Genomic DNA, 11,803 nt, shown 5'->3' on the forward strand with positions numbered 1-11,803 from the left:
AAAAAAAAAATGAAATCATGATACTAAACCATCAAATCGGTCATACTAGAAAAAGGACGAGGGTGTAGATTCGGTTAAAACCGCTATCATGGTCGTGGAAGAGGACGAGAAAGAAGATTCCGTCCCTATGAGAATAATGAGAACTTCCACGAAAATGAAAGTGGCCGGGTGATAAAAGGCAAACAGAAAAAGTTTGCTATAGATGCAGCCAGAAAAAAAATTGGGTACGTAGTTGTCGTACGCCAAATATTTAGCCGATCTATATAGAGATTCAAAAAGTAAAAGAGAAAGGAAGTGAAATAAACTTCATCTCTTATGAGCCCGGACCATCTTTTCATAGCTTGACTACTCATCTTGATAATTCAGATTAACTCATCTTGATGATTCAGATTTTCTGGTTGGTCCAGAAAATGAAAATAAAACATCGATGTGATATGATAATTATCTTCCTTGAGATTCAGGATGGAGATAGATATACCTGACATATATTGGGTCGTTGTACATGACTACTAAATGTAACAAATATTTATCCTCTCTCAAAATAAGTAAGTATAATATATGTTACTATAAAAATTATTATTAGCTCTAGAGGAGCTTATGATGAAAATACATGCATAAGAAAAAGATGGCAAAACTATAAATGAGTGGTAAACCTGAAGTTTACTGATATATAGTCATCTCCAAAAACAGAAGTTTTTCACATATAGCATGTCAAAAAAATAAAGGAAACCATCATGGGTGATGAATCATCAAACAAGTTCATAATATGTGATTTCTTTAAGCATACCTCAAATTAAGATCTCACTCTAAAGGATTTAAAACATAATTCATCCCAAATAGGAAAACTGAATATGTTATTGGTTCTAGAGTGGGATTCAGTACGATATTTTAGACATGGAGTGTCATCATCTCGAGGGGGAGAATTAAAGAATCCTAGTGAGTGGAACATTAAAAAATTATGTTCACACTTGAAAAAGAACTTGATAAAGTAAATTCAAATAAGATGATCCCCATGATCGGGTGTAATGCAGTTGTGCATGTAATAAAGACATATACAATCCAGATGGATAAAGTATATGGATACTTAGAAATATGCTCGCAAGTTTGCTAGAAGCATATGATAAGCTGATGGAATGAGATATGTGAAATAATTTACAATGAAAAGTAGAATAATCCATTTACAAAATGCCTGCTAGACATTTTGATGAAATAATGAAATCTCATATTCCAGCTGAAAATGCTCCAATAATAAAATGTGTCCTAAAATGACGATATATGAGTCTATGGCACGCTAGAGACGTGATAGACCACTTTGGTTCCAAATAGTCCTCGAAAAGGAGTAAAAATATGAATAAAGGATGAATCTCATGATGAGACCGTTGATATGGTTAATACTACAGTCAGGTACCTGGGTAAATCATCGATGATGATAAAGAGATCTCGATTAACCATATCAGTACGGATAAAAAGATGGAACCAAAAAGAAAATAGATTGTCGACGATAAAATGAAAAAGCGCTATATAAATAAGGATTATGAATCTACCTCTATGTATGAGGGTAGAGTGAATTGATTGGCCATCAATTCGATATAAATCTCGTTAGAAAAACGAGAGATTTTTGGACCAAAAGTCCAAGGTATAGTTCTCCGGAAAATGAAATGAAAGATGACCTTGAGGTTTGAAAAACGGCTTGTTTCGAGATCACTGGAGAAAATTTAAAATAGATGCAATATATTGAAATGTCTGGCAGGACAAAAATGACTTGAGTTGCATCTTGATATTTAGTAGTCCCTTGAGAGTTAAAGATGCTCCCGGGAATGTATCGAACTCTGGAAGAGTTAGAACAAGCCGTATATAAGGTGTCTTGAACCGGTAACTGAGTTAGAACAAGCCGTATATAAGGTGTCTTGAACCGGTAACTGGTGATATGTTTACAGCACGATTTGCCGATTGCCATTTTAATGAGGATGAATTTCTAGCGTTAGGGGGAGGAATTTGAGAAATTCCTAAAGAGATTACATGGTGTACATAGTCGTTGTTACACCTTGATCCCCCTATGGATCAAAGTGAGCTGGAAGTTCAGAAAATTGTGCATTTGCAAACCAGTTACCAGATGTGTTCACAGATACGACATGATATACCCGCTGAAAATGTTCCATCAAGAGTTGATGTTCCTAAAGAACAAAGTGATGGTAACAAAATAAATGAACTTAGGGTTCAGTTAAAGAGGAGGAGACTAGCGGGCTCTAGAGATAAAAATCCCCGAAAGAAATTGGTTGAGAAAATTTGCAAGGTTCCTGAAGAACCTGATACTGAAAAATGTCTGAAAGAAGACATAAGTGGAAAGGTTCAAAGAGAACCTGATACTGAAAGATGTCTGAAAGAAGGCATAAATGTTAAGGTTCCAGAAGAGCCTGATATTATAAGATGTCTGAAAGAAGGCATAAGTGGAAAGGTTCCAGAAGAACCTGATACTGAAAAATGTCTGAAAGAAGGCATAGATGAAAATAGTCAAGATGAACCAAATACAGATGATCCATATGACGAGAAGGAAACAGAAAAGTATGAGATTTACATCAACTACGCCCTTGATGAAAAGTAATAGATAAAAGATGTTGATGGAATGTTCTCATTTTCTGTGTCCAAAGAGATCGATCATGAAAATGATGATCCCGATCCAAGGTCCATTTTGGAATGTCAGAAAAGACATGATTGGGAGGAGTGGAAGAAGGCCATTCAAATTGAATTACTCTCCCTAAATAAAAGAACTGTCTTTGGACCTATAGTCATAACGCCTGAGAATATAAATCCTGTTGGGTATAAGTGGGTATTCGTGAGAAAAGTAAATGAGAAAAATGAAGTAACACGATATAAAACCCGATTAGTTGTCCAAGGTTTTTCTCAGAGACCGGGAATTGATTTTGAGGAAACATATTCTCCGGTAATGGATGCAATTACGTTTAGATTTTTGATGAGCCTAAAGGCATCTAAAAATCTTGAAATGCATCTTATGGACGTTGTGACTGCATATTTGTATGGATCGTTGGATAACGATATATATATAAAACTCCCTGAGGGATTGAAAATGCCAGGGGCATTAAAAGAAAAATCCAGGGAGATTTGTTCGGTCAAGTTACAGCGATCACTTTACAGATTAAAGCAATCCGGACACATGTGGTACAATCGCTTAAGTGAATATCTTTTGAGTAAAGGATATGTGAATAATGCGATATGTCCATGCGTTCTTATAAAAAAATCGTCATCTGGTTTTGTGATCATTGCTGTATATGTAGACGACCTGAGCATAATTAGAACTCAAAAGGAGGTTGATGATGCTCGAACTCATATGAAAGAGGAGTTCGAAATGAAAGATTTCGGCAAGACAAAGTTTTGTCTTGGGCTCCAGATAGAGCATCTCCGAGAAGGAATATTTGTGCATCAATCAAATTATACGAAAAGGTTATTGAAACGCTTTATATGGATAAAGCGACTCCTTTGAGTACTCCAATGGTTGGTAGAACTCTCGATGTTGAGAGAGATCTTTTTAGGCCCTGCGAAGATAGCGAGAAGATATTAGGTCCTGAAGTACCTTATATGAGTGTTATCGGTGGGCTTTTGTATCTTGCAAACTGTACTAGGCCTGATATTACCTTTTCTACTAATCTACTAGCAAGATATAGTTCTGCTCCTACTCGCAAGCATTGGAACGGAATAAAACATGTATTTCGTTACCTCCAAGGTACAGTTGATTTAGGGTTAATTTATTTTAGAAAACCCGAGTTTGGTATGGTTAGTTTTGCAGATGCATGATACTTATCAGATCCTCATAAGGCTCGATCGCAAACCAGCTATATTTTTACGATTAGTGGAACTGCAATCTCTTGGCGGTCCCAGAAACAAACTCTGGTTGCGACATCTTCAAATCATGTAGAAACTATTGCGCTTCACGAAGCATGTCAAGAATGTGTGTGACTTCGATCAATGAGTCACCACATACAAGAATCAAGCGGAATAGTCAATGAGAAAGAGCCGACGAAAGTATTTGAAGACAATTCTACGGTATCGGAATGCGACATTTGCGTGACCTGTAACGACGAAGCTAGGTCCACTACTTTCAGGGGGAGACTACGACAATGTACTCTTTTTCCCTTGTCATGGTTTTTGTCCCAATGGATTTTTCCGTGACCATATTTTTAACGAAGCACTACATAATACAAGATGACTAATCAAGGAGGAGTATTAGAAATATTGATTAGTCATCAAAAGACACATGTCTTTGTCTTGATAGCTAAGTCATCCTTGTCGGATCAACACTTGTCTTACATATGTATCATAGGTATTGTCTTGAGTCGGTTTATGACTCGTATATATATAACTTGCGCTAGGCCTGGGCAAAATAACCGGAACCGAAGAACCGAACCGAAACCGAACCGAAATATCCGAAACCGGAACCAGACCAATACCCTCAAATACCCGAACGGTTTCTATATTTTTATATCCGAAATAACCGAACCGAACCGGAACCGAACCGAGAACCGAACGGGTATCCGAATATATAAAAATATTAATTATATATACATATAACATCACTAAATATATATTTTAAATTTAAAATTCTATTAAAAGTATTTGAAAATAGTTGAGGATAACTAAATTATTATAAAGTATCCAAACTACCCGAAAGTATCCGAAACTATCCAGATAGTTTTATCCGAAATATCCAAAGTAATCCGAAATATCCAAAAATTTTATCTAAATCATCCTAATTATTTGATATTTTACCTTAAATAACCGATATTTTACCTTAAATAACCAATATTTTATCCAAATTATCCAAACTACCCGAACTATCCGAACCCGAACCGGATCCAAATGAGAACCGAACTTTTTTCGGATATTTTCCGGTTCCTACATTTACTATCCGAACCGAACCGAACCCGAAACTATCCGAACCGAACCGAACCAAAAATAGGTCAAGTACTAAATGGATCCTCTAGCCCCTATCCGAACTACCCAAAACCCGAAATACCCGAACCGAACCGAACCGATACCCGAAATGCCCAGGCCTAACTTGCGCTGTAACACAAGAAAAAATAATAATGAGATAACTCTCTTCTCACTTACATTTCTCTCTCCTTGTCTTCCACTTACACCAAACATATACATAAATAATTATAATAATAGATTTAAATATACATTATTTAACTCTTTGTATGAAATAAGATAATTGGACAAATGCAGCTACAACTTAAACGACAACGCTTTTGGCCAAAAGAAAAAAATAAACGACAACGCGTTTTCAAATTTCAAGAAAACAAATTACTTGTAAATATGCAAAGATTACTACGAAATTTAGCAAAATAATAGTCATTGAGTTTGCTAAATTTTGAAGGTATCGAGATAGTGGGTAAAAACGTGGACCCCCCATGTCAGAAAATTAGCCGTTTGCAGACCTCGATGCCTCGTGGCTTGGACTCACGTAGTCTCTCTGTTCATGTGGATCCCATTCACCTCACTTGTCTTTGTCTTTTTCCGCACGTGTGTGCTCGTGCATAGAATGTGAAGCCCATACAAAGTTACACAGGTGACACAGCCCAACAAAAACCGGTTTTACATAAAACCCGGTTACTAACTGTTTCTGGTTATGGTTTTTTTCTTTGGCTAAAATTTAGGATTCTGATTTATTTGCAAACGATCATGTATGATTATAAGTTAAAAGTTAATTACTTTCTGCTAAATAATTTTTCAGGTTAACTATAATTTTCCCTTGATTTCACACTAATATTACAATATATTTTTATATATATTAACTTTATTTATCTACCCGGAAACCAGGTATTCAAACGTTGATTATAAACAAATTCGAACAAAATAATCTCATTCTAACTTACCATCCTACCTTCGCTCAATTATGACTATACCGGCGCGTTCTGCTAAGTAGTTTCATTATCCTTTGATTGTCAATTGCCGTTCTCAATCGTTGATGGTAGTACACATTTGAGGGTGGTATTCACCTTGTTTCTTCGGCTGCCAGTACATCTCATATCGTCAACAGAGTAGCTCGTTCTTGACAATTACATTACGCTCGTAATCTTTGTTGACATGAAACCCTTAGCTGGTTAGACAAGACCCGAGAGATTCATACCTGAAGACAGGACGACGCCAAGGCGCGTTCTCCCAACAACAGACAAAGACCGGATTGAGCTCTTGCCACTTTGCTTGTGGAGGGAAACCTGCAAATACGAAAAAAGAGATGTCTTATCGAATCTTGTAAAAACAAGATCTCGATATTGGGATGTAAAGCCTCCAAATGCGCCGCCACATACAGGAACGAAAACGCCCCCGACTCACAAAACACACCAACAAGTCCACACATTCCACCTCTTAGAACAAGAGGAAAGTTCGACCTCTCAGAACCAAAGCCAACCGGTGACAGACAGGGGCTCACAAACATGAAGAACACAACCCCGACAATTCTACACCAAGAATATGCACTTATGGCGAGAAAGAACAACGAACCAAAACCGGGACAGAAGAGCGAAGACCGGAGAAGAGGAACCAGATAATGACGCTAAAGCATAGACAACTCCACGCGCCGTCACACCAGAGCACTCCACACGCGCCACTGAGAGGCTTCTAACGACACCGCCAGAAGAAGCGAAGCCAGCGAGTGCCTTGACGGAGACCACCGCTGAAGTCCAACCTGAGCACAGTAGCAGACTCCTCCTACACCGAGACACAAAAAGCGGAGGATGATGAGCCGACACTTCAGCTCCACACCGAGGAAGATCTGAGAAGATCTGAACCGGGTGAGCCCTTCTGAAGACTCACGCGCCACCAGAGCTCCGATAGAATCCAAATCGAGCAAAAGTGTAATCGTCGATCTATATTTTACTACCGAAAAAGCCAAACTCACCACTGCCTAAGCTCTTTAGCCTCACCGCCACTCCGGTGGAGCCTACCTCCTAGCAAATACGTATGCGGCGACCCAGATCTAAGAAACTGACCAAGAGCAAACTTACTAGAATCTTGATATATCAGAGAAGGAGTTAAAGGAGTGGAAGAAGCAAAGATAAAAACGAGAGAGGGGGAAGAGAATCCGCCGGCCACGACAAGGTGCCACTATCGGAGGAAGGAGTAAACGCCGGTGAATTGTCTTTTGGAAGAGATTTAAGAGAGAGAAAAATAATATTGTGTAAATAGATATATTTTTATTATATTATATTCCATTAGTAAATATTCTGAAATTCAAAAAATAACATTTATAATCTATCAAATATCTGATGGGGAGAAAATCTTGAAACTTAACAAAAAAATCACCCCTATTAATATATGTGTTTAATCGAAAATAAAACATATTCCTACGCAATTATACTTGCGGTCAAATATACGATATATGATAAATTGCCTAATAAACTTGCCTAATAAATATAAAATCGGGTTGCAATTAATAATCTAAAAAATTTTAATTTGAAAGTTAACAAGATAGTAGTATAGTTTATGTGTAATTTTAGAAAACATAATATTCCATTTGTTTCAAATTAGTTATCATTTTAGAGCTTTGGACACAAATTAAGAAACTAATTAAACGTTCAAATTTGTCCTTGTTTGACCATATTATAATTACATAGCATTTATTATTTATATTAGTTTAATTAGAGGTAAAAATATAAATTAATAGAAAAAATTGCATTAGAATCAAACGATACTTATTTTGCAACAAATATTTTATGCTACAGTGACAACTAATTTGAAACGGGGGAGTATATTTTAGATATAAAATATGAGAAATATGCCAAATGTGACTCAAAACTTGATTTTTAATACAAAAGTCAAACTCCAATCAAATGCATAAAAAACTCAAAAGCCTTGTGAAATTATAACAAGCCTCTTATGACCAAACCAAAAAACATAATTCATTTTTACAAATATAATCCCGGGAAGTCTTCTGGGAGACGACTTCCTGGAAGTCTTCTCATATAGTTGATCTTAAAATAATTTATAAATTTTATACAAAATATTTTGTAGGGGAAAAAATTGAAATCATGTAATTATAAACACTTGTAAATGATATAAATTAAGATGTAGTAAAATTGAATTATTTTTAACTTTAGATGAGTGAATATAAATTGAGTCATGATATTTTTTGGTTAAGGGTATATCATAGTATTGTTGTATTTTAGGGTTAGATTTTGGATCTTAAATTTGACACATACACATTTAGTGTTGTGTATATTAAATACTTTAAAAGTTGATTTTAAGTTTAATGAAGTGTTTATTAATGTTTAGTTAGTTATTTGATTTTAGGGTTTAGGTTAGTTAAGTCTTCTAACAAATAATGTTCTAGAAGACTTCCCTGGGCGAATAGTAAATTTAGGGTTTAAAAGACTTCCCTGAAAGTCTTCTGAATCAAAAAATATTTAATCTAATTGAATTTTTTTGTTTCACTATATAAAGAAAATTTACACATCTCTATCTTCCTTTAAAATGGCTGTAACAAAAATGTAATGTTTTTCACTCTAAAACTCTCCAGCCTCTCTATAATCTCTTTTAACTTGAAAACATCAAACTTTATATCATTTTTTCATTAATTTATCTTGTTTTTGCAGATTTTTGTATACATGGTTCCCATCTTCCACTCTTTTAATGGTAGATCTAGAAATTTAGATATGTATTTTTGTGGTTCTATAAAGGTAAATCTATCTCATTTTCAACTCATTTTCTCTGTTTTGAAACCATTTGAATATTTTTGGATTTGAAAGTTTTTCAGATCTGAGTCAGACTTTGAAAGACTTCTGGAAAGACAAGAACCCTGTATTTAAAAACCTGTAAAAACAAGATAAATTAAGGGAGATTTGCCAAAAATGACTTAAAACTTGATTTTGAATACAAAAGTGTACCCCAAATTCAATCAAATGCAAAAGTAACCCAAAAGCCTAGTGAATTACAACAACCCCTTTATGAACAAACAAAAAAATGTATTTAGTTTTACCATTAAATAAGTCTTCTCTATGATGACTTCTTTGTAAGTCTTCTCGTTCAATAGATCTTAAAAATAGTTTTATAATTTTATAAAAAAATATTTTGATGGGTAAAAAATTGAAATCATGTAATAATAAACATTTCTCAATGATGTAAATTTAGTTCATCTGAAATTGAATTATTTTCAACATAGATGAGTGAATGTATATTGGCTCATGAGTCATTGGTTTAGGATTTGGTAACATATGTTATAGTATTGTATGTATATTTAGGGTTAGATTCTGAAATCTTACCTTCATTTTTTTTTCAAATTGACTCATATATGTTTAGTAAGTATCTAATAACTTGATTTAAACATTTTCTAAGTTTCTTTTAAGTTTAAGAATGTGTTTTTGCATAGTTAATTGATTTTAGGGTCTGGAAGACTCACATAAGACTTAAAAAGAAGTCTTCCGACACATCCCGCCTAAATTTTAGTATAATTTAGGGTTCCCGCCTAAATTTTGGAAAAATTTAGATTTCCTGCCTAAAGCAAAGTCTTCCATAAGTCATCTAGGAGTCTTCCACAGAAAGTTTTCTTATGGATTAGGTCTTAAAAATAATTAATAAATTTGATAAAAAATATTTTCAAAGGGAAAAAGTAGGCATGGGCATTCGGGGTCCCAATCGGATTTTGGTTTTATCCATTCGGGTTTTGGTATTTTGGGTTTATCAAAATCAACCCCATTCGGGTTATATAAAAGTTCGGCTCGGGACCGGTTCGTGTTCTATCGGGTTCGGGTCGGGGTTAGTAAATCTTCAAAAAACCGGTATAACCCATTGTACTTTCGGGTTCAGGTCCCAATCGGTTCTTTGGTTTAAAATACTTGATTTGTACCTATTTTGTAACTGAAACATAAATGAAATCGGCTCTTCGGATTTAAAATACATGATTTGTACATATTTTAATAGCCAAAACATAACTAAAATCGATTCAAAAATAAGAAAAAACATCAAACATGATCATTCAAAATCAAGCGAAAGATAAACATAGTTAGTGATAGAAAAAAAACCAGATAAATGAAATCATAAAACAAAAACTAAGTTCTCATGAAATGAGAAACATTATTCAATGAAAACAAAACCAAAATCTAAAAACTTCAGGCTTCAACCGCCACATTCCACCATCAACCTTCATGTAACATATAATTATTTTAGAAGTTCAATAATATCTTAAAGTATTTTGGATACATATTAAGAATTAAAATCATATTTGGTAGAAGTTCTTTTTGTGATTTTAAATGTTTCGGGTTCTATCGGATATCCATTTAGATCCGGATTCGGTTCGGATAATACCCATAACCCAAAATACCAAAAAACAGGATCAATTTGGTATTTATGTCGAGTTCGGATCGTTTCGGATTCATTTTTATCGGATCGGGTTCGGTTCGGATTTTCGGGTTCGGTTTATTTGCCCAGCCCTAGGAAAAAATCAAAATCATGTATTAATAATCATTTCTAGAAGATGGAAATTTAGTTTTACTGAAATTGAATTATTTTTAACATATATGAGTGAATGTATATTGAGTCATAATATTTTTTGGTTTATGGTATGGTAACATATGTTGTAGTATTGTTAGTATTTTTAGGGTTAGATTTTGAAATCTCATCTTATTTTTTTTTAAATTTTTTTGACCTATATGTGATTAGTGACTATCTAATAACTTGATTTAAACACTTTCTAAATATCTTAAAAGTTTAAGAAAGTATTTTTTGCTTAGTTATTTGATTATAGGGTCTGGAAGACTCACATAAGACTTCTCAAGAAGTCTTCTGACATATCCCGTCTACATTTTTGGAGAATTATTTTTAACATATATGAGTGAATGTAGAATTTGGGAAAGTCTTCCCAAGAAGTCTTCTGCCTAAATCGAAGTCTTCCAGAAGTCTTCCCGAAGTCTTCTAAGGAAAGTCTTCTCATGTATTAGATCTTGAAAATAATTAATAAATTTAATAAAAAATATTTTGAAAGAGAAAAAATAGAAATCATGTATTAATAAACATTTCAAAACGATAAAAATTTAGTTTTACTGAGTTTGAATTATTTTGAACATAGATGAGTGAATGTAGAATTAGTCATGATAGCATTTAGTTTAGGGTTTGGTAACATATGTTATGGTATTGTCGGTATTTTTAGGACTAGATTTTGGAATCTTAACTTTAAAAAACTTGTTTTGACCTCCATGTGTTTAGTTTTGTGTATATTAAACACTTTATAAGTTGATTATAAGTTTAATGAATTATTATTTGCTATTTAGTTAGTGATGTGATTAAGTTATGGTTTGAAAAACTTCCAGAAGACTTCCAGAAGACTTCTCTGACATATTCCCGCCTAAATTTAGTAGAATTTAGGTTTTCCGCCTAAATTTTAGTAGAATATAAGTTTCCTGCCTAAATCGAAGTCTTCCAGAAGTCTTCTAGAAGTGTTCTCATGTATATGAATTTAGGATCTAGAAGACTTCCCAAGAAAATTGGAATTTTTGTCTCCATATATAAAGAAAATTTACACATTCTCTTTCTTCCTCTCAAATGGCTGCAACAAAAATGTAATGTTTCTCACTCTAAAACTCTCCAACCTCTCTCTAATCTCTTTGAACATCAAAACACCAAATTTAAATCTATTTCTCATTTTTTTCTTATGTCTTTTCACTAATTTATCTTCTTTTTGCATGTTTTTTATTACATGGTTCTCATCTTTCACTCATTCAAAGATAGATCTATAAATTTTGGATATGTATTATTTTGTGTTTTATATATTATATTATAAAAAGATATAGATTCA

At 33.9% G+C, this 11,803-nt stretch overlaps 1 long non-coding RNA gene across 1 annotated transcript; it reads right to left on the reverse strand.

Moving 5' to 3' along the window:
- Window positions 1-5,741: 5,741 nt before the first annotated feature.
- Window positions 5,742-9,125, reverse strand: LOC125590201. The gene is made up of 2 exons (XR_007326409.1): window positions 6,327-9,125; window positions 5,742-6,233 (listed from the first exon to the last, which is right to left on the reverse strand). It is a non-coding gene; the product is annotated as an uncharacterized LOC125590201 (long non-coding RNA).
- Between the last annotated feature and the right edge of the window lie 2,678 nt (window positions 9,126-11,803).

This window comes from Brassica napus, chromosome C7, assembly GCF_020379485.1.
Source record: "Brassica napus cultivar Da-Ae chromosome C7, Da-Ae, whole genome shotgun sequence".
NCBI lineage: Eukaryota > Viridiplantae > Streptophyta > Magnoliopsida > Brassicales > Brassicaceae > Brassica > Brassica napus.